Source organism: Echiichthys vipera (assembly GCF_963691815.1).
Source record: "Echiichthys vipera genome assembly, chromosome: 6".
NCBI lineage: Eukaryota > Metazoa > Chordata > Actinopteri > Perciformes > Trachinidae > Echiichthys > Echiichthys vipera.
The window spans coordinates 14430659-14452533 of record NC_139831.1 but is presented as its reverse complement, the minus strand read 5'-3'; positions in this window follow the sequence as shown (position 1 = coordinate 14452533).

Here is a 21875-nt window from a genome sequence, read left to right as displayed (position 1 = left end):
GTGACACAACCAAAATAACATCATATGAGGAAAACACTGTAGCCAACCACCAAAAATGAACATACCCTGTAGGTATTACTTAATAGCAAACAGACTATATTCATCCAATTTCAATATTGTTTTTCATTTTTTCCCCCGGAATCAAATATTATCTGGTTGAAATAAAATGTTTACAAAGTGTAATGTATTTACATCCAACAACAGAAGTCGACAAGACAAATGCCTCATTGATGATGCTACGACACGAAATCAATTATACTCACTGGTAGGTGAAATTAATTCCAAAGAGGGAAATGTATTAATGATGGTCAAGCTTGTCATATTCTAATGCCCTGGCTGTGCAAATATAGGATGCATACATGCATTTAGCAATCCATTAACACCTGGACATCGATGTTGACTTATTAATTCTTATTAACAAGACATTCAACCAGATTTTAATCACTGCACACACAGGCGTGTCTACATACTTCTTTGTCTTTGCTTTATCACTCGTCATATTTGCACTGTTGTCATTTCTTTGTTTCAGAAGAATTTGAAAGGTCTGGCATTTTTAGATGTTGAAGAAATGTGTTGACTCCCTGCCTTGTGTGTAGCATAGGATGGAAATATTCTTTGAAATGAGTCATAAAACTATGTTCATTTGTGGAGATTTCAATATTGATCTTCTGAACCCAAATAAACACAAAACGACTGATGGATTCATAAACACAATGTAAAACATGAGCTTCTATCCAATCAACACTACATCTAGCAGAATCACATCACATTGTGCCACTCTTAACGACAACATATTCACTAATGACATTGTAATAATATAATAAGTGACCTTTTTATAAATGATATCTGTGACCACCTACCCTTTTTTTACAGTTTGACAGCAACTATAGCAATAATTAGCCAGACAGAAAAAAAAAGTGACTTTGATGAGATAAATCAGTAAATGCTTTCAAAAATGAATTACTGGCACACAACTGGAATGAAATACATCAGAAAAACACTGATATTGCAAATATTCACAACTTTATACAATAAAAACTGTGAGACTTCATAAGGCTGAGAATAGAGGTAAAGATAAGTTAACCTACAGTATATTATAAGGACCAGTAAAAAAAATTTATAGGAATATATTAGAAAATAATACAAACAACATTAAAGGAATAAAGAGCATAACAGTGTTATAAAAAAAATGGGCCTGAACAAAAAAAGTATCTCAATGAAAATGAAGAGTATAACATGGAGGTTGCCGCTAAAAGCTTTAATAATTTTTTTGGTGAATGTTAGTCCTGATTCCTGATCAAGGGACATCTGAGGATGGTCTGGAAAAGGTAATAAATAGAAATCCCTACTCAATGTTCCTCACAGCAGTGGATGAAGGAGAAATTGTTGATATTGTTTTGAAATTTATGAACAAAAAATAATCCCATAGTAATGACATTGGTATGACTGTAGTGAAAAGGTAATTGAAAACATTATTATCTGTTAGCCTTATCAATCTGATTTGATTGTGATTATTGAAAAGGGTCAAACCCCTGTACAAGCCCATTAGGCTTTGTTCCCTCCTTGCAACATTGTTGCTAGTGTTTGCTAAATTAAAAAAAAAAAACTATATTAAAAGACCATTTACATATATTTGTAATTTTTCATTCCAAACTGTCTAAGTCATTCCTCTGTATAAATCTGGGGACAAGAACCCCTTCACAAATTTCCAACCTGTCTCACTTCCACAATTCTCCAACCCTTGAAAAACGTTTTAATAATTGACTGGAAAAAAAATCATAAATAAGCACACACTACTCAATAAAAAACAATGTGGATTTAGAGCAAATAAACCAACATCACTGGCTTTATTAGATTCAATTGAATAAATCACAAACTAAATAGACAAAAAACAACATGCAGTGAGGGTATTCATTGACCTAAAAAAAAGGTTTTTACACACTAAATCATGACATATTGATAAAAAAGCTGAACGTTATGGAATCCTTGGTATAGTTGCTAACTGGATGAAGAGTTACTTAAGCAACAGGCAACAATTTGTGAAGCTCAGAGATTGTTCCTCTTTGTGTTTGGACATGTTGTGGTGTCCCCCAGGGGTCAGTAGTGGGCCCTACTTTTTTCACTATAAAAACCAATGACATATGTTATGTATTGAAGGTGCTGAAGCTGGTTTGGTTTGCTGACGATACGAAATATATTTTTTTTGGCGATTTATAGCAAATACTGGATGAAATTACTTTAGAAAAAAAACAAATTAAAACTATGGTTCAATAGTAACAAATTATCTTAAACTTCAGCTAAATGAAAATAATGTTATTTGGAGACTACACAATCAATGAACAAGTAAATAATGTATACAGATAGATGGGGTTGACGTTGAAAGAGTAAGTCAAATTGAATTTCTTGGGGTAATATTAGTTGAAAAATTGAGCTGCAAATCCCACATATCAAGAAACATTTTAGGATTAAATAAGGTGAAACAGGTTCTAGGCCATGAATCCATACACATTCTCTACCTTTCACTGGTTTCAGCTGAAATTTCCATGGTTTTATCCATCAGTGAGTGCTGTAACCATGAACCTCAATAGGTCCATAATCATTTGTCCTGCATTGATATATTTGCACGTCTAGACTTATTATAACTATTCTATTTCAGGAAACTACATGGCAATGCACTGAGCATTTGTCACTGTGCACAGTACCCATCTTGCTGTATAAAAAGTTGAATCCTGGATTTGGTTGTTTCTTTGTTTCCCAACAAGCACATTTACAGGAAACATACCAAAAGTTGAACAAAATGAACCACAGCCATTTTTCTTGTCCGCTACTCATGTTAATGTGTGTAAATGACAAAGTAACTGAGTTTGGCTGCACACAATTGTCCGGGAGTCATAAGGCTAATCAACCATTGTCTGCCATAGCCAGACAAGGCTGTAATAATGTTTGAGTTTTTCTCTTTTCCAGCAACACATCTAATTAGTTTATGCACTGAATCAATATTCTCTACTTGATTGTGTTGTTTAACTCTAATACTTAGGGACTCACATGTTTTTTAATCTAAATTTAATGTTATAAAAAGCACAAATAGTTTAAATGAATTTGAATGCAATCCATCTAGTGCATCAAGCAAACAAATCGTCTATAAAGGTTGTCTGTGCAAGCAGCATAAAAATACCCATATTTACATTTATTGTAAGGTGGCGACCCAACAATAAATGGCCATAGTAATTTTGACAAGACAAGCTAAAATCAGGTGATGAACAAAGTCTGCGTAGGGGTGGGGATGGATTGGTTAGATGGGTCCAACAGGGGACTTTTACCAGGGAGATCTTTTTTGGTGTCCCATGAGAAACCAAAAGTCGGCGTACTTATGTATGTTAACTTGAAAAACATACCAAGGTCTTTTTCAGCAGTTACATGCATCAAATAAGCCATCGAGACAGTTTTTATCGTGTAACAACTATTAACAGAGAAATCCGGGAGAGTCCATAACAGCCTGGTGTGGCTAACACTGATTAGCTTGGGGCATTATGGTTGCAGGCATTAAAACGGCTTATTTAACCACAAATACTGCTCAAAATAACACCAAACCTCTGCAGTAGCATGATTAAAGTCCCTTCACATAAAATGAAGCGCCAATGGGCTTCTTTCTTTTTGATTGCATTTGGTAATGGACTTGAATGGACTTTATTACGAGAGGAGCTGGTACCGGGGCCAGTTGATAAGCCTTTCAAAACACTCTTTCAATAAGCTCCGGGTTCGCTAACTACTTTGTTGGTGCTTCATTTTATGTGTAGGGACTTTCATGCTACTGCAGAAGTTTGGTGTTATTATGAGCAGTATTAGTGGTTAAAAAGCTGTTTATAATGCCTTCACCATACTGCCCCGAGCTAATCAATGTTAGCGAATTTGGGCTGTTAGCGACTCTCCCTGATTTCTCCGTTAATAGATGTTACACGAAAAAAAAGTGTATGTAAGTGCCGAAAAAGACCATGGGATGATTTTGCGCAGGAATAACTTTTATTACATCATGTATGTAGCATACTTAATTTATGTACAGTATGTACTAATTCAGTTTCTTATAGGAAAACCATTAAAACCTATTGAGAACATAGAAAGTAAACAGACCTTAAACAGGCAGCACTTGCTGGCATTTCCTTACATTATGTACTCTGATATAGAGTATATGTTACATATGTATTATGCCACTGAAAATAAATTGTATCGTGTGAAAGGGGCAATAACCTTAAAACGCTGTGTAAGATATGAAATGTGCTTCTTAACTGTCTAGCTCACATTAGATATGACCTTTACTGCCCTTCATTAGCAGCTCATGATAATTGCAATGATAGTGGAACTTATCCACAGATAACTCTCTCATATAACTGACATTAACTATGAAATTATAGTTTTACAATACAGGCAAACTAGCTAATTAAAGTCATGATTCTAGAAAAGTGTATAATACCACCCTATGTATGTTGAATAATGCATTGTCTTCTGCTTCTTTGTTGTGGATGATACTGGTCACCAGCTCCAATTGCTGAGCAGTTGGAAACATGAGTGTAGGAGGGGGAAGATTGGAAGTGAGATGAAAGTTTTTGTTCCAACACTTGAGAGCCAGAAAAACTAGCTTATGGTGATATAATCATTAGGTGTATGGCACTGATCAACAACTTCATGAACCCCTGCAGATGTACAGTGGTCACTGGGGCAGGAGAAATTTTACTTATCACAGTTGGCTAGTCGTTAGCAAAGGTGCTGCCTTTGCTGACAGTTCAGACAGCAAGATAACCCTGTGGAACGTTTTGAGTAATAAGCCTCACCAGTTTAGGCTGAGGATGGTACTGTACTGTCTTTCTTCCCCACTCAGACACACACACACGCACACACGCACACACACACACACACACACACACACACACACACAGACACACACACACACACACACACACACACACACACACACACACACACACACACACACACAAACGCAAACTTCAACATGCCAGTTTCTCCATGCCTACCACCTAATTAAGGCCAGTACTTGCAGTTTCAGCTCCAGACAGAACTGCATTCCCCATCTCCTTCAAGGCAGTCCAATACGTTAGTTGTATTTTCAGAGCACGCTGTGGTGCCATATTTTTCGGGGTGAACACCTGCATGTTTGACATCTTGTACCGTTTGATACCACTTCTCTAAAATGGCTGAAGAAGTCTGGTAGCTTATTAAAAGATGTAACATGGCACCATATCAAACCCAGTACATGATGCTGTTAAAACAGTTTGTAATCCCATATGCTTCCTACGTGCACAGTTAATATTTTAGTTGTAGAATCTTTAGCCAAGATTTGTGGTCAACCACCATTCATACTGCATGTTTGTACAACATTATAACATTATAAAAACACATATATGCATGCTTATCAGACATTTACAAAGAGGGCAATGTTGATTATTTTCCAGTGGACCATGAACGTTTGGTATGCACATCTTCCTCCATACAAGTGTGCCTGCTTCACCTAATTAACATATTAATTGTTTACGTGTGTCCTCACTCTGGTTTCCAGGGTGTTGCCTAAGATATGAAGCATGTGTCTGGGCACACATACACCACTTGGTGTATTCAAGTGGCGTGTGTGTGACCGAGAATGTGTGAAATGTTTATGCACAACGTTGTTCTTGTCTGCAGTCGCCGGTACATGTGCGTGTGCATGAGAGTGTGTAATCAGAGCCGCTTTGGAACTTTACAAGAAGTCATTAACAGTCAAGACTATTGTGCAGACACCATGATTTCAAAGGTGCTCCACAACAGCTTGTGCGGCAAGGGCTGATTGAACCAGAGCACTTGAAAGGGGGAGAGAGACGTCAGGTTCGCAGCATCCTGTCGTGGACCATCTGCCTCTCTCTCTGCTCCTGCCGTCAGTCTCCTTTGTGAGGAGGAAGGGGTTTGAACATCAAAGAGCAGCCATGCTACCTTGGAGACAGAAACAATTAGTAAGGGATCTGGTGAGGGTGACATAGAGGAGAACCCCATTTCATGATACTCAAAAAATGTATGGGCAAATCCTGGGGAAGTAAGGGAGGCACCGTATTACTAAGATCCGACAGAGAGGCATTGTGCATTATATGCATTACACATTTTTAGGAGGCCAAAATATTCTTAAGCAACCTAGAGTTTGCGGGTCAGATCAAATTCACGTCATTGTACTATTGTGCAATATCATCCCCCCCCCATCAAGCATCTTCATTGTATTACAATACATTCTACATCATATTGAACCAGCCAAGATGAGACGACCGACAGATAACACCTTTGGCTGTGATAAGTATATTCCCATTAACACTTGTATCCCGCAATATCTCTACAGCAACCCGGCTTGAGTCCAGAGCAAATCTCAGGGGGACGGTGCCTCATATAGAATATCCTTGAGCTGCTACACAGCTATCTAAAAATCTCCTAGATGCCTTTGGTGGCTTGCTAAGAAACTCCACCTGCTTTCACCCCTTGCATTTCATTATGAATGTGAAGTTTGAGTTGGCTAAGTTGCTGTTTAATAATGCATTCGTCATCTGTGACCAGGCCAGCTGAAGGGATTTTGACCAAACAAACCAAAAAATGAGGTCAATATCACCTGGTCCTCTATATCAAGGTCAAGCACATGAAAGGAAGACTAAATGAGAACACTTTGTGTAGTTTACTCATGTGTGCCATTTCTAAAAGATTAATTTTCACCTCAGTGACAAGTGCAGTTGGCAGTGCTTGTATCCAAGAGTTATTCTTAGTGGTAGAAAATTACAGTTAACACATCTTCACAGTGTTCTACCCTGCAATCTCTCTTGGGATTAGACAATGTGTGCTTGGTGCAGCATGTTGTTTGTTTCCAGTACATGTTTCAACACTAATATAGTTTACTTTCACTAAACATGTAAAAGAATTTTGTCTGTCTGAGTGAGTCTCAGATGCCAACAGATATGGGGATGCAAAAAGAAGACAAGAGAAGATTGGTATACATATTCAATTTGCCAGGAAATGAGGAAAACATATTAAAAAGACAGACCCTGAATAATTAAATTCAATTATCAGCTGAAGCAAAAAAAAAAAAAGTAATAACAGACCGGAGAGCTATTATTGCAGTGTTCTTCATTGTGCATTTTTATCACATGATAATATATTGTCCTACATTTATTAAATGTTCGAGCCAGTGTTGGACACAGAAGAGCTCCTTGTGTCCATATCCATGTCTGAGAGATTTAAGTGTGACAGTATAAATATATGCATTAGATGTGACGGGATAGATCAATCATTCCGTTGACTGCCACTTAATCTCCGGAGTCGAGGACACACACGACGGACAGGTGTGTGTGTGTGTGTATGCATGGGCACACACCATTAACAAGTATCTCTACCTCAGTTGACTACTGCTTCTTGAATATATATATATATTTCTATTTACAATGTGACTCACAGAAAGTGATATAACAAACTTGATTCCTCCCCTTCAGTCAATGTGATTTATTTGCAGGGCGTATGATGTCAGCGCTCATTTTACTTCATGAAAAGAAAAGAGTGAAAATGGTTACTTTTGTTTGCAGAGATGTGGGTGGACAGCAGCTGGACATTTTCTCATGACATTCCATGGAGCATCAGGAGTTATTTTCTTTACTTCTAGCTCAAACATTGTATAAAGAGGAAGATCTTTTTTTCAAGGTTATTGCACTTATAATTCCACCCATTTTAGTGCTGGAGAAAGGGCGAGACACACAGGCAGACAATCAGACAGGCACCAGCTGACCGCCGAGCTCTGAAGACCTGTAGGCATGTTAACAGCAGAGGCGGTATCAATCCCTGGAATGAGGCCGATGACCGATTCCAATTCAGAGCCACATCAAAGAGTGTGAATGCAGCAGCACTAACAGGGATGCTGGGGGTCAGGGACACTGGCTGAGGGATTTAGTCATTTCAGGGCTTATGTGAAGCACCATGGAGAGCAGCCATAAAAGCACAATGTCACTTTGTGACCTGCAGTTGGAGGGATACAAACCTGGAGCGATGTGAGCTGGATGGGAGCATTGCACTGTTTTGACACACTCAAACATGCACAGGGTTACTGAACTGCGCAGACACACACCAACCTACACACAGACTTGAGACTAAAAGAAACAGACTAATCTGTCTTTCGTGTTTTGTCCTCTCTAGCCTATTCCATCACTTTCATCCCTTTTCCAGGCATTCTTTTCTCACATCTCTTTCTGTCTCTTACAGACACAGACACATACAAGGCAAAACATATATCTGTCTGTGTGCATAAATCTAATGCAGGAATTTTTAAGGATGATGGTAGTAAATGACACTGGTAATGTTTGACAGTCAATTTACCACTGGTGTCCAGTAAATTTGTGGCGTTTTTTTTCTGCTTTAATGCAGGGCTGCATGACAGCCATATATCGTCGACTTCTGTGACATTTACTGGGTGCAACGACACTCATAGGAGACATTTAGATCCGTCTCATCCGTATGCGGTGCACCAAATATCTATCGGGGAATGGTCTTGCTTTTTAGGGGCAATAAAGCTCATCAGGCACTGTTTCTTTGTCAGAGTAGACCATGTCCTTCTGTAGTATGTTTTTTTTCTATATAGGTTATCAAGAAAAGCTTGTATGGCCATTGAATGAATTTATCAAACGTTATGTTTGCCTAACAATAAGCTGGATGAATGGTAGAGACATACCAGAGACATTGTTTTTATAAGATGAAGGCGGGAATGGGGTAGGACATAAGAAACATCCATAAAACCATTGTGTAGATATTATGCTCCAGTATATCTAGAAAAGTCTATCATTAGCTTTATATCAGGAGGAGGCCCATCACAAATTTTAACCTATCTTTCCCTCTCTTTCCTTTGTTAGCATACTGTCCACATTAGCGTTAATGAGTGGCTGCTACTGTTGCCAGTAACTTTCACATTCTCATCTACTTGTATGCAGTAATGAATCAAACTCTGATGAGTGCACTGAAGCACGTTGAGGACAATCCAGGGAAGCAACTTAGAGGCCCATCTCAGTCTGTTAGATGCATCTTTTTGTCTCTTCCTGACATTTGCACATCTGTTGTCCTCATGCATTGTGACTAATAGATTACTAGTTGTGCTGGTGTTTAAAGCCAACATCTGTAATTTAAGTATATACACAGTGAGACGCCCCCCACATAGCAATGCTGCCCCCCAGTGCATGCAGCAGTTGACACCCAGCATCAAATAAATGGGATTTGTGATTTGTCCTTTAAAATAAAGTCACCCTTTTTCAGTATAGCTTGCATTTGATTTCTAAGCTAAGTGACATGATTGGTTTGTACCTTTTACATAATGCAACAGAGACATTTAAGTTCTGCTCGCACTCTACAGGCGAGTCCAGGGAAGAGTAAGACGCTGTCATTGCCTGAGTCAGCATGGTTGTGATTTTGCAGCTTTGGATGTGTAGCTGGCGCCTATCCAGGAGCATGCCATCTCTTCCATTCTTCAAAGTGCATTTATATTACTAGCACTCTTGGCAGGCAGGCCTCTCTGGCGGTTATGCTGAAGCGCCTCCCAGACTGTCGATGATTACGATGGCTATAACATAAAAACTGTTATTGGCCTTGTTTGGTGATGGTTATTACAAGTGTATCAAAAACCCACACATACATCTCCCTATACCTAATTTCTTCTGGGCTGTAGATATAGGCACTAATGAATAGGTGATTTTGGTGATTTGACATGTGTTATAAATATTAAATGGCCCACTGCCCTTGGTTACCTTTACTGCCAGCCAGAGCCTTTGTCATGTATACCCTAGCTGTTTAGCTTTTTTTACGTATTGACAGAGGTGACCTTAGGGGACATATCAAAAAGAGACACCTCCAAGGTGTTCAGATCTCTATGGTGAAATAGTCCTTTGTTGTGGTACCTGGGCTTAACCTTTGAAGTGCAGTATTATTGTTTTTACTTTGGTTGTGGATAATAACAAATGACAATAATATTGGCACCAGCAAAAAAGACTGATTCAGATACCTGAAATTATTGTTCTTACTACATACCTGTAGTTGGTAGTTACATTTGATACCATGTAATTAATGTCTTGTAATATAAAGAGTTACATATGGCATTCACTATGCTTTCATTAAATGTATATTTACAAAACTTGGATTTCTGCAATGCATAAAAACAGTAGTGTAGCTTTGCCCAGTGCCTGCATGAAGATCATCCTGGCATTTTATGAATCAACGAAACAGAAGGCAAGTATTTTGCAGCTTTCTGTAAGAAGCTGCTTTGCATCACCAGGAAGTTAGTTTGGTGGCCTTTCAGCCAATGCAGTTATCTCCTTTGAGAGTCCTGCTGACTTTCCTAACATACACTGGAGATCAAAATTAGAGAACAAATTATAGATACTTGATTCATTCTGAAATACTTTTATTTTTTTACGGTTCAGAATTTGATAAAATATCCACTGTGGCAGATGCGTTGGGAGTGAGACTGTGTTGGCTGTGGCTATCATACTGCTGTACTAGAATGTTTTAAAATAACCAAGGCACTTCAACAAAAAACTTTTTATTTTATGAAAAACAAAGTTGCGCCCACAGGACATCACTAGTTTCTCCCACTGCTCTGGTTTGATCTTGGTTAATTCTACTTGCAGTCTCTTTCACAGTTCGGTAACTGTAGTGTATTTCTTAGACATTACTTTGTCTCCAAGGATTTTCCAGAGATTCTCTATGGGGTTTAGATCTGGACTCTCGGCTGGCCATTTCATTGTTTCAATATTCTTAGCTTCAAGAAACTGCATAACCCATTTTGCAGTGTGACAGGGGGTATTGTCATGCATGGAAATAGCTGCCTGCTTGGGAGACAATTGCAGTGAAGGTATTGCATGTTGCTGATTTCCATTTTGAAGATTGAGCGCAATATGTTGAATTTACCAAAATGTTGAATTTATGTAGTTGTACACATTTATGTGTAATGTACCCTCTTAAATGTGACATATGTTTATTGTTGTACTGTTTAAATCATTGCTTAGCAAAACCAGTTGATGTTTTGCACTGGTACAATCGAAATGTTGAGCAGTCAGTTTTTAACTGTCAATAGCCTGATCCTCAGAATGGAGGGCAGTTGCAAACCAGCAGAGTATCTTGGAGGTTGCAAGTGGACAGCTGTCTGCTTTTCCAAAGACAGAGTTATTCGTTAGGGGATAATGCTCAGCAGTGGAGATGGTCATTTACTTGGCGGTTAAGGTGTGAATATGAGTAACTAAATGAGCGTGAAGGAAGGTGTTGATAAAAAAAGAGCATATGTGCTCAGCAGATTGAAATGCTTTTCGATTTGTTCTTTCATGAGTAACTAAATGTTTTGTTTTGTTCTGTTTTTACATGAACACTTATTCTTCCTTTTTAATAGACAATAAACATATACTTCTGAGCCAAGTACGTAGCTGAGAGATTGATTCCTTACTAAATTGAATTGGTGCACTGCAATAAATCTCATTCAATTGTATGAAATTAGTTTTCCTCATTAGGCTGTGGTATTGAGGTCCCATCCAATGGATGAGAAATTTGCCTTTGTCATACTAATGCCTCCCAAACCCTACAGCAGGTTTTTTTTAGATCCTGGACAATAAGTAGCAGTATAAACACTCCCCCACATTTCTCACGGCTTGGAGGCCCGAGCTTTAAAATGGCCAGATTGATAGAGCAATGTTCAATTCCTCCCCTGAGTTAGAAGGGCAAACTCCTGTGGCGCTTCTGCATCATGCGTGCCCTCGCTGTGAATCAACACAAGAGGTAAACTTTCCCAGACAACAATGCCTCATCAGTGGCAGCAGCAATGGGGCCCTCTTTTATTGCCAGAGCTCCAATGTTGGACAATTAACGGCACACTGTGGTCCCTAGCACAAAATACTAGAATGGCCAGGTAAGCACCGTAACTCTCTTTCACATTCTCCTTGCTTGTCCAAATCCACACTTCTACACCCAAACCTCAAGCCCCATACCTTGCTGCAATGCATCTCTCATTGCACTCTGTTCTATAAATTGCTACCAGTGCAAGAAGGCAGATACAAATAAAGGTGATTTAGCCCAAAGAGATGCTGAGTGATTGCTCTCATTAGTCCGGAGTGGAGACCAAAGTCGAGATTTAACTGAGAGGAATTCTTGGCCATTAGTGCACTGGCAGCGGCTGTATTGATAGGTTTTTAATAAGAAGCTACATTAATGGTTATCATGAGTGAGTGGGTTTATGGTAATGGGAAAAGGCAGAGGAGGGGAGAGGAGGTCTCCAATGTGTTTTCTGTCAAATTCAGCCTCAGCTTGGCCGCTGCCAGCAGCTTGAGCGTGCACCTTCGCAGGCTGACAATTTGTGCAACACCAACTCTCTCTGTGGTCTGCATATAGCGAATAGGGAGGAAGTGTCCTTTTTTTAGCCATGAATTGAATGACGTGCATGTGGAGAGGGGGGTGTCAGTGATGAACAACGCAGAGGGATGTCTCCTGTGTGCACAGAAGTCTTCATTTCCTCCTATTAATCAGTAGGACTAATTCTCCCCTTGTTCCATTTTTAACCCTACAGTGTCACTGCCTGCAGTTCCTCTAATTGAAATATTAGCAGCCAGTTAAGTAAATTAAGACAATTTAATCAGACCCTTCTCGGGCCTTCCGTGTCTTTCTTTTTTTCTTTGTCTTCTTCCCATGCGATATTATGATCTTTTTATTAAAGACTGAAGTTGAGAGATCAAATTAGATTGTCTTTTTTGTTAACATTTATATATCAAGGTCCTTGTAATAATCATTAGTTAAAAAGGGCCTTATAAGTTAGATAGTATTACCATTATTATCTTTTAATAACACTATAAAAGTGTTAATAATAGCATCAGGATGTTTGTTAGATTATGAGACATTTACAAGCACATTATATTATATTATTAGCACTTAACTATGTTAACTATGCTTTTTGCAGCTACCAGATCTACAATAAAAGCAATGCCTTTATAGGGTTAATAACTCCTTCTGAGCTATTGGGGCACCTGATGATCTCCTCAAAAGTTAGATATTCACAGCTCCCCTATCTTGAATGAGCACTACAAGTGGTCAATGTTGGTAAAATGTGAATTCAAAATGACATATAAATAAAAATATCGGTGAAGACTTTAAGACTTTACCTCTTTTTTTTATTAAACAAAAAAAACTTTTCATCACTTTTACGAAAATGGCAGCCACATGCGACCACAAAGTACATTTTATAAAGCATAGGCTCCAACTGGTCTTTAAAAAAAGTAGCACAAGTTTAATGTTATAATTACATTGAAAGTGTAAATAAAACATTACTAATCACATGAACACAATTAAAAAATAGTCTAATTGTGACTTGTGACTGAGGTAGGTCATAATTTGACAATACTAATGATAATTGCTTTTAAAAAATGTATCTCAGTGATCAAAAACAATGCAATGTTTGTATAGTACTCTATGTGGTCACATGTGGCTGCCACAGAAAAAAAAAACACACAAACAACTGTTCAGTACGTCTGATGGGAGATTAACAGTCAACACAACATGCCAACGCACTGTGCATTGTCCCCTACATAGAGTGGAAGACAAAACACATCCAGCAGTATAACCCTTGACCTAACACGAACAAAAGGGGCTTTTGGTCTGAGAGTAGCCCTACTGCGGTCACCACAAAGCATTAAGCAAGAGGGCAGTTAGTGCACACAATCTCTTAGCCGAGGTCACTGCAAGCAACAAAGCAGTCTTGAATGACAATTTCTCCACAGAGTAGCGCTCCAGAGGCTTGAAGGCCTCAAGCACCAACAGCAGTTCCCATGAGGGGAGGAGGCACGAATCATTGGGCTTTGCCTCCTGTCCCATTTCAGGAACCACTTCACAACAGGGTGGCCAAAGACCCAACCCTTGTGACAGGAAGAGATGGCTGCTGCATACACCTTAATAGTGTAATGAGAAATCCCTCTATCCATCAAACATTGCAAATAGAAGAGAATAGAACCAACTGCACATGACAGGGGACCTAGTCTCCTTGTGACAAGCAGTGGTGGAGCCGATCTTGAATGGTCTGCATAACCTGCACAGACAGTCCAGTATATCAAGTGCACTGAAAAGACAACTTGATTTAAACTATTGTGTACTCAAAAGTTTTCTACTTTTACACATTAAGCATACTTGAAAATTACTTTCATAAACTAAAAGGTGGACTACAAGTATATTATCTAGTAAGCTATTAGTATGTATAAGATCACTTTTAGCATAGTTGCAATACAAGATAGAACTTATATGCTAACTAGAAGTGGGATGGCTGAGGCTCAGAGGTAGAGTGGGTCATCAGACGATTGGTGGTTCGATCCTGGCTTCTTGGGTGTGCATGTCGAAGTGTCCTTGGGCAAGACACTGAACTGTGTGAATGGCTGAATGTGACAAGTAGTGTAAAAGTACCTTAAGTAGTCAGAACACTAGATATCTAGGTTTTGCTATATATATATATATATATATATAGCAAAACCTATATATATATATATATATATATATATATATATATATATATATATATATATATATATATATATATATACTTTATATATATATATATATATATATATATATATATACTTCGACGTGCAGACCCAAGGAGCAGGGATCGAACCTCAGCCATCCCACTTCTGGTTAGCATATAAGTTCTATCTTGTATTGCAACTATGCTAAAGTACAGATAAATGTATACTGCTATGAACTAAAAAGTGGACTACAAGTATAAACTTACAATAAACCTTATTGCTATACTAAAGTTCACTTGTTGTATAGCTGTAGTCCAAGATGAGACTTATACGTAAACTACTTTTGTACTAAAAGTGTACTAACTTTACACTTAAAAGTATGCTTTTATAAACTTATATAATAAAACGAATATACTTGAACTTTACATAAGTTTACTTAATGAAATAAACTTGAAGTATAATTATTTTTTGTTAAGGGATGGTAAAAGTCAGATTTTGTGGAGAAACCCATCCGTACGGCCTATAGTTTGATTTTGATTGTAATTACATTCGCTTCTTTTGACACATTAGTTTTCATGCAAAATTATTACATAGATTTTGTGATTAGATTTTTTTCATCATTACTTTCTTAATTTTTTCCCCCACCACCTCTCTCTCTGCCTTGGTGATGGGTGTCATAAGCAATAATACATTTCATTTTGCCATTATAATCCTGATAGGAAAAGCAGGTTCTGCAGGCTAATCACTCGATATAGCCGACAGGTAGAGGATTTGCCATAATGATGTCTGAGAAAATGTTAACTGTATTTTGACAATTTGACATGTGAGAAAGTGGGGTTTGTCTGCTACCCTTATAGTCAGTCTGAAATGTGACTGAAGCATAAGAATGCAATAAAGAAACGTAAAGTATGCCAGCAAGCCATTATTTCTTAATACATCTCATTTTGTTATTCAAGTTAGGAAAGAACTTTGTCCTAATTCTTATGTTAATCTAGAATTGCTATGCCAGGTTTTTTTGGCTAACAGGTCTTTAACATTAAATTAGACACTGCAATGACTGTAGCTTTCGCCTTTTATCATATTTTGCTATCAGCTGTTCTAACCAAAATGTTAAAACATGATTAATATTTAAATCATGTGTTAATCATTTCAGCAGCAGTGCTAATTCAGCAGCAATGTATAATTGTATGTAGACTTTTCATCAAGTTGCCCCATTCCCTCTCCAAAATGTATCATATCGCCTTTCCTACTTCTGAACTCTATTCATACTGATTTGTTCTGAAGAAAATCCCTTTAGCTTCCCTCATTAGGTTTTTTTTTCATTTCTTCAGACGACATGGTGACTTTAGGGCCACAGGAATATTTTTGGGGTATCGTCATCATGACCCTTGTACTGCTTACTTGTAGAAAAGCAAGACTTCAACTTTATTTTAGTCATACACTTACTCTGAGTTCTGGAGAAGAGTTTGGATAAGATAACCGTTATGCTTTATAATGTATTTAAAATGACAGTCTCAAAGTGCTAGTTACTTAAAACACCATGAAATAGACTTTGTCAACTTCACACTGTGATTGTACCATGTCATTTAATTAACATGTCTATCTATGTTTTGCAATTACAGTACACGGCATATTGATGAGCCACATCAATACCTATTTAAGATAGTACTGTCCCTTTACCAGAGCAAATAATCAGGCACACCATTTTATTTACAAAAAATATGTGCCTTTTACAGAAAAGCACATGAAGAAAGTGGAACAAAAATTGAGGCGAAGCAATCAGCTGATAAATCTTTTTTTCTTTTTTTTTTTTAGCTCCCCTATCAGACGTGAAAGCCTGATAACCACTGCCACCCCACCACATCCCCCTTCTCTTGCCCTTCACATCCGTGTGTCTGCACAGCTGCGATAAGCAAATCAATATCCTGTCACTTCTCATTTTTACTAGCCCAATTCTGCTCTCTGCACCTTCCACAAGGTGACAAGCTCCTGCCTCACGGTCTGGACTGGACAATCTCAGTCTCCTCTTTGTAGAATATTGTCTCTCAAGTGACTGAAAGACACTCTATCCCTAGAATGATGCCAACATGTTGGTGCTAATGTAGCCGATGTAGGCGCCCGGTGATGCTTAACTTTTTCACCATTTTCAGTTCACTCTCAGTTCATCAGATGAAATGAGACTACGAGGAGTTGTGATGTAACATTATTCATGTTGTGTATTAAATCATTTGCTCTTGTGAGATTATTCCGAGGTCCCACTACACAAGGTTCAGTGACAGTGCACTGCTGCATCATCATGCATAAAAACAGGCTATATTCCAGAAGCTCCAATTCAATTTGAGTCAATATCAACTGATCTTACTTAGATTAAAAAAAGAAAGAAAAGCATGTTTACTTAAAGTTAATATCATATTTTGTTTTTTAGAATTTAACCTCACATCTGCATTCATGTAATTATCTTAAAAATAACGTAAATGCAGATGCTGTAAAATGTCACTGTAGTGACTTGTGGGTATATATGTGATTCATTTATTTGGCATCGATTCATTTCAATCATCAGATTATATTTTGGTGCTGAAGACTTGGAGGAGATAAAGATTGAGTCCATGCTTTATGCTGTGCATATTAAACTAAATAGCTGTGCCCTGAGCAATAGTAGAGGAGTTATGTGTCTGAAATCACTAAAAGCTTCAGTCGCACCCAGTGCTTCATGATAGATGTTAAAATAATCTTACATTTACTGGCAACAAAAGCAATTCAAGGCAGTAGGGGGAGTTTTGGTGAATATGACTTGACAACTAAATTTAGTTGTTACAAATAAATCACTGGAGGTTTAAAAAAGTTCCAGGCTCCATCAGCGCTGCAGCTCTTTTAACCCAGCTTTCCAAGGTAAAGTACTGTAGGAAATAAGTATAACCATCCTCATATCTGCCTAAACAGCCAAAACATTCTTTGAATCAGAATCACCTTTAATGGCCAACTATGTATATTCCAGGAATTGGACCCCATTGACCCTTTGATGCGTTGCTCTCAATGTTCTTACACAGAAATAAACATCACAGCAAGCAGCAAGGACAACAAACATAGCTGAACAATTAAACGCAAAGAATATCAGGTGTATTCTGTAGAGTTGTTATGCTACCGTTTACAAATAGTGCAAAGAAATAAATACTGAATGGATATACATGGACCGGAAGATTATGTACAGTGTTCAATTGATGGCCCGTGGCCACATCTGGCCCGGAAGCAACCTCCAAGTGCCCCAGTAGAGTCAGTTAATTGATATTCTATTTAATATAGGCTATAATTTATTGTTTATCATATATTATTTTCTGCTGCAGGTTGCAGGTCAGCCAGGGAGCTCCGTGTTGTTGCACATCCTGTTGGTCTTTCTGAACAGCCCTATTGGTTAAATGAGCATTAAAAGGTGGGGTGAAACAAAGGGTACCAGACCAACCCCACTTTCTCACATTCTCAGTACTTTATTTCTTAGAAATAACCAAGTATCACTGCTGTTTGTGATTGTGTACTTTAAATTACCTACTTATTCCACATATTTTGCTAGAGATACGGGCAGAAACATGCGCATGCACACACACACACACACACAAACACACACACACACAGAAGCAGAGAGAGAGGATTTAAATAGGGTGCTGAAGCCCATCTACATTTGCAATATTAAAATCTGTCACGATTGAATTTGTGATTGAATAGCGCTAATGTACTGCATGAGTGCATTTGTAGGTGTTTATATGCTGTACTTTGAATTGTGCATTACATCTAAAATTATAACCTATTTTTTTGCCCATCATCTCATAATTCTGGGTCTAACACAGTGTTATTGAGCCCCCCTCCAGCCCTTCACAAAATTATGTTTCATATATATTTAAATATATATGCAAAGTTGCAGGATAAACAAAAGTAGTGGAAAAACAACTATGGCCTTATCATTTCTGAGGACAGCTAACATTCAACAGAATTTGGTTTGAGCAGCTGGGAGAAGATTTGTTCAAATATTTCGTGCCTAAGGCGGTGTCAAATAACAGCAGACCCTGATAACATTTTCAAGACTTGCCACTAAAAGTAGCACCTTAAACAATGATTTTTTGGAAATATTTATTGGGGCTTTAGGTTTTTTAATGAGCTGTGGAAAAGAAGGATGATGTGTCACTCTCTGGAATCTCTCATATCCCCAACTTGAAAATGCCAATCATGGAGTGGACGTAATGAAATATGAATTAAGCCATGGACCATCACTTGCACAACAATGTTTTATGTCAATGTGTATCCTCCAGATTACTCCTTATCACTGCCAAGACACACACTGGTATCCTGTATTGGGTAAATAAACACCAGGGCAAAACAAAACTAGATGGCTTCATGTCCATTTTTGAAGTTTGGAACCGTAGGCTAAATGGAATTGACAGCCATGCATAATAACCTGAAGCTTTAGCTTGGGTGCCTTGGCTCGACTTGGAAACAGCCTCATTGAGCCCCCAAAGCGCCATTAAACTCTAATCCTAATGGAGTTCCATGCCCCAACAGTTAAGGAGAAACACAGAACAGTTATACATTCCCTGCCAAATAGATTTGAAAACTACTCTTTTTAAATGCCCATGTCTTTAATGAGTCAGACAGTTGTTTCCCAATCTGAATCCCCTAAAATATAAGTACTTATGTACTAAATGTACTTACTCTCTCATTCATCTACTTTGTCACTATCTTCTATGTCGAAAAATACAATAATTCCCATTCTAATTTATTTTTATCCTTGGTACCACAAGGCCTGATACATGCAACTAATTGATTCAACCTTTCAAGAGACTTAAATAATGCAATTGTTCTTTTTGTTCACATGAATGTTCCCACGAGACCTGTTTATCAATTAACGTCAGATGAACAGTTGCTTTCATTACTGGCTTGCTCATCATACCTTAGAGGGGAGTTAACAAAGAGAGTCAGGCAGATGTTTCGGAGCCTTCATTTGATGCTCGATTTAATTTGGTGTATGTATGCCTGTATTTTATATATTTTTTTTTGTGTGTGTGTCTAGACTTGCATGGTATTCCTCATGCAAAACATAGTTATTTTTAGTTTTGCTAGATTTGGTTTACAGTTTATCTTGAAAATATGGGCAAGGTTAATAGCCATACATGTGGCTCTGGGGATGGCAATGTCTGTTTACTGGTCCTTTGTTCCAGATTGAAATAAATCAACATCTACAGGATATATTTTCATGATATTTGGTATAGATATCCATGTTGTGACTATGTTAGCATAGCAAAGTACAGCCCAAGAGAGCTGCTAGCATGGCTGTGGACTTAATTTTTCTTTTTCAGAAAATACCCAAAACAAAACAAAAAAAACAAACTTTGATTGATCCTAACCAATGTGAATTCAATTAAGAACAATATATCATACTTGGCCAGATTTATATTCATATCTGCGACTATTCTTGTCCAGGACATGATCGTTTATTCATGGGAAAACTCTCCACACTTACCAGACTATCAGTATGGCAGAGTAGGGAAGGATGAAGTGTAAGTGACACATTCACCTATAATGCATGACTAATCACAAGCAAATTCAGGTGTTTTTAGCCATGAATATACCAAATGTAGCTGCATTATGAGTGACAAAAATTGCTTAAGTAACACTATTACCTCAAAATTATTTTTGAATAAGCAGCTTTTGAGTAAGCAGAAAAACAGTTCCTAGTCCTTGGAGTCATAGGGTTTAGTTTTAGTAAATAGTAGAGGGCATGCCAAGCATGTAGCGGTGAAGCTGAAATTTACAATTCAGGTTTGGGAATTCTGTACGGTAAGACAAATGTGTATGTGTACATGCAGCCAGGCAGCATTGAGTTTTCTAAAAGTGATGTGTAATTGGTTGATTGCCATTGCAGCACCATGGGGGTCACACTAAGAAACTAGAATATGTATTTTTTTTTGTTTATACAGCTGAGATATAAAACCTACTTCTTTGGTTGCATAATGCTCCCAACCACGCAGAGTCAAGACGGTCAACTTACTGTCCAGTTATGTCAACTACAGCTACTAGAGTTATGTACACTGTAGAATAAATCCTATATGAGGACCTTTATGGATTTTATCCAAAAAGTTGTATTGCTGTGCTCATACAGCAAAACTTTGCCTGAAAGAAACTCAGTCTAGCTTATAAACTATTAAGTGTTTACAACAGAATTCCACCTTTGCTGCTGCTGCCTTTGAGTTTCTGGTGATTCTGCACTGGACATCACAAATGTAAAATGACATTGATTTTGAAGTCCCAAACACACCTAGGCTGAAGTATTCAGTTGCACTTAACAGATGAGCTGATGCAAACAGGCGAAATGTTCGACAAGATCAAAACATCCTTCATTTTCAATAAGTCATGATGCACCTGGTACGTCTTTTTTTATGACGCACATGAAGAACGTCTGCTAAATGGATGATCATTTATTACTGCCTGCAGATGAACAAAGTCAGTGAAGTCTTTGCCTCCATTTGAGTGATATGACCTTGTGAAGTCCCTGTAATATACTCAACACACATATACACAAACACAAATATTGCACACACAAAGTCCTTACACAATCACATACACATGTGCACACAACTATTAACGCCCCCACATATTCAAGTTGCCACCCACACCCACATATTAGCACCCACATAACCGCACAAGCTAGCTCACACTTTATTTCATAAAGCAGTTGGCTGAACATCTATAAATAGGCTGTAGGGCACTGCACAACCTCAATTTGCCACCCCCATACACTCCTATAGCAATTATCCCAAGGTTTATTTCGGTTAAGCAGTCAAGCACAGGGAATAAACGACTCAGCCCATTCAGCAGTGGTTATTAGGAATGAGGATACTTAATAGCAGTCAGGAATCAATCAGATCAAAAGGGAGTGAGTAAAACAAGCTAATTTATTCAAGGCATGTGATCTGAGAAAAGATATTTTTTTGAATTGTGCCAAATTTATTAAATGGTTTTATTACATCTGAAGTCAGTGTGCCGCTTAAAGATTTTGGTGGCACAGGTTTGCATTACCCAACTGCTTTTCCCCACATAACTATCTATAATACTCTTGAGCAAGAAAAATAAGTTACATTCACCTTAATGCCTTGATGGTTAAGGGCTCAGCAGCTCTTATGTATTTTCTCAGCATTATTCTCTTCTCTTTCTATTGCTAGAGGTATAGACTTCTGTCCTTGCCACAAGAGGCAGCAGGAAATAGAACAACTTTATGGTGTATGGGGACAAAATCCACAGTTGCTGTTTTGTGCAAAAATGTATTCCAAAGCTTATCTGAAGCTAATAAGAGGTATCATC